This window comes from Colletes latitarsis, unplaced genomic scaffold (genome assembly GCF_051014445.1).
Source record: "Colletes latitarsis isolate SP2378_abdomen unplaced genomic scaffold, iyColLati1 scaffold0002, whole genome shotgun sequence".
NCBI classification, from domain to species: Eukaryota; Metazoa; Arthropoda; class Insecta; order Hymenoptera; family Colletidae; genus Colletes; species Colletes latitarsis.
Window position 1 is genome coordinate 23049563 of NW_027488365.1, and position 3786 is coordinate 23053348.

Below are 3786 nucleotides of genomic sequence, written 5' to 3' on the forward strand. Positions count from 1 at the left end.
TAAAATATTGATCGAAACCAGGTTTAATTGACCGTTTCAGTGTGGTACCACATTACTACGTGATCCAAACCAGAAAAAACCCAGGACCAGTTCAACAAGTATGTGAAGAATGCGAAAGTATGAGCCTGATGAGGGCAAATCCCAGACCTATCCCAGACCTAACATGCGCTATCCTCCAAAATATTTATCAGGACCAGGTTTAATTGATTGTTTCAGTGTGGTCCCACATTACTACGTGATCCAATCCAGAAATTGCCCAGGATCTAGCCATGAAGTATGAGAAATATGCGAAAGTAAGAGCCTGATGAGGGCAAATCCTAGACCTATCCCAGACCTAACTTGCGTTATCCTCTAAAATATTGATCGAAACCAGGTTCAATCGACTGTTTCAGTGTGGTACCACATTACTACGTGATCCAAACCAGAAAAAACCCAGGATCCGTTCAACAAGTATGTGAAGAATGCGAAAGTATGAGTCTGATCAGTGAAAATCTCAGGACTTACCTAGACCCAACTTGCGTTGTCCTCTAAAATATTGATGGAAACCAGGTTTCATTGACTGTTTCAGTGTGGAACTACATTACTACGTGATGCAATCCAGAAAAAGCCCAGGATCTAGCCATCAAGTATGAGAAATATGCGAAAGAATGAGCCTCATGAGAGCAAATCCCAGACCTAACCTAGACCTAACATGCGTTATCCTCTAAAATATTGAGCGAAACCAGGTTTAATGGACTGTTTCAGTGTGGTACCACACTACTTCGTGATCCAAACCAGAAAAAACCCAGGATCTGTTCAACAAGTATGTGAAAAACGCGAAAGAATGAGCCTGATGAGAGCAAATCCCAGACCTAACCTAGACCTAACATGAATTATTCTCTAAAATATTGATCCAAACCAGGTTTAATGGTCTGTTTCAGCGTGGTACCACACTACTACGTGATCCAAACCAGAAAAAACCCAGGATCTGTTCAACAAGTATGTGAAAAACGCGAAAGTATGAGCCTGATGTGGGCAAATCCCAGACCTACCCCAGACCTAACTTGCACTGTCCTCTAAGATATTGATGGAAACCAGGTTTAATTGACCGTTTTAGTGTGGTACCACTTTACTACGTGATCCAAAGCAGAAAAAACCCAGGATCTGTTCAACAAGTATGTGAAAAACGCTAAACTGTGAGCCTGATGAGAGCAAATCCCAGACCTAACCTAGACCTTAAATGCGCTATCCTCTAAAATATTGAGCGAAACCAGGTTTAATGGACTGTTTCAGTGTGGTCCCACATTACTACGTGATCCAAACCAGAAATAACCCAGGATCCGTTCAACAAGTATGTGAAGAATGCGAAAGTATGAGTCTGATGAGTGAAAATGCCAGGCCTAACCTAGACCTTACATGCGTTATCCTCTAAAATATTGATCCAAACCAGGTTTAATGGACTGTTTCAGCGTGGTACCTCACTACTGCGTGATCCAAACCAGAAAAAACCCAGGATCTGTTCAACAAGTATGTGAAAAACGGGAAAGTATGAGCCTGATGAGGGCAAATCCCAGACATATCCCAGACCTAACTTGCGTTGTCCTCTAAGATATTGATGGAAACCTGGTTTAGTTGAATGTTTCAGTGTTATACTTCATTACTACGTGATGCAATCCAGAAAAAGCCCAGGATCTAGCCATCAAGTATGAGAAATATGCGAAAGAATGAGCCTGATGAGAGCAAATCCCAGACCTGACCTAGACCTAACATGAATTATTCTCTAAAATATTGATGGAAACCAGGTTTAATTGACTGTTTCAGTGTGGTCCCACATTACTACGTGATCCAAACCAGAAAAAAACCCAGGATCCGTTCAACAAGTATGTGAAGAATGCGAAAGTATGAGTCTGATGAGTGAAAATCCCAGGCCTAACCTAGACCTAACATGCGTTGTCCTCTAGAATATTGATGGAAACCAGGTTTAATTGACTGTTTCAGTGTTGTACTTCATTACTACGTGATGCAATCCAGAAAAAGCCCGGGATCTAGCCATCAAGTATGAGAAATATGCGAAAGAATGAACCTGATGAGAGCAAATCCCAGACCTAACCTAGACCTAACATGAATTATTCTCTAAAATATTGATCGAAACCAGGTTTAATTGACTGTTTCAGTGTTGTACTTCATTACTACGTGATGCAATCCAGAAAAAGCCCAGGATCTAGCCATCAAGTATGAGAAATATGCGAAAGAATGAGCCTGATGGGAGCAAATCCCTGACCTAACCTAGACCTAACATGAATTATTCTCTAAAATATTGATCAAAACCAGGTTTATTTGACTGTTTCAGTGTGGTACCACATTACTACGTGATCCAATCCAGAAACAGCCCAGGATCTACCCATGAAGTATGAGAAATATGCGAAAGTATGAGCCTGATGAGGGCAAATCCTAGACCTAACCCAAACCTAACATGCGTTATCCTCTAAAATATTTATCAAGACCAGGTTTAATTGAATGTTTCAGTGCGGTACCACATTACTACGTGAACCAAACCAGAAAAAACACAGGATCCGTTCAACAAGTATGTTAAAACTGCGACAGTATGACCCTGACGAGGGCAAATCCCAGGCCTAACCTAGACCTGACATGCGTTGTCCTCTAAAATATTGATGGAAACCAGGTTTAATTGACTGTTCAGTGTTGTACTTCATTACTACGTGATGCAATCCAGAAAAAGCCCAGGATCTAGCCATCAAGTATGAGAAATATGCGAAAGAATGAGCCTGATGAGTGCAAATCCCAGACCTAACCTAGACCTAACATGAATTATTCTCTAAAATATTGATCGAAACCAGGTTTAATTGACTGTTTCAGTGTTGTACTTCATTACTACGTGATGCAATCCAGAAAAAGCCCAGGATATAGCCATCAAGTATGAGAAATATGCGAAAGAATGAGCCTGATGAGAGCAAATCCCTGACCTAACCTAGACCTAACATGAATTATTCTCTAAAATATTAATCAAAACCAGGTTTAATGGACTGTTTCAGTGTGGTACCACACTACTTCGTGATCCAAACCAGAAATAGCCCAGGATCTGTTCAACAAGTATGTGAAAAACGCTAAACAGTGTGGCCTGATGAGGGCAAATATTAGACCTAACCCAGACCTAAGATGCGTTATCCACTATTATATTTATCCAGACCAGGTTTAGTGGACTGTTTCAGTGTGGTACCACATTACTTCGTGATCCAAACCAGAAAAAACCCAGGATCTGTTCAACAAGTATGTGAAAAACGCTTAAACTGTGAGCCTGATGAGGGCAAATCTTAGGCCTAACCCAGACGTAAGATGCGTTATCCTCTAAAATATTTATCCAGTCCAGGTTTCATTGAATGTTTCAGTGTGGTCCCACATTACTACGTGATCCAAACCAGAAAAAACCCAGGATCCGTTCAACAAGTATGTGAAGAATGCGAAAGTATGAGTCTGATGAGTGAAAATCCCAGGCCTAACCTAGACCTAACATGCGTTATCCTCTAAAATATTGATCGAAGCCAGGTTTCATTGAATGTTTCAGTGTGGTACCACTTTACTACGTGATGCAATCCAGAAAAAGCCCAGGATCTAGCCATGAAGTATGAGAAATATGCGAAAGTATGAGCCTGATGAGGGCAAATCCTAGACCTAACCCAGACCTATCATGCGTTAGCGTCTAAAATATTTATCAAGACCTGGTGTAATTGAAAGTTTCCGTGTGGTACCACATTACTACGTGATGCAATCCAGAAAAAGCCCAGGATC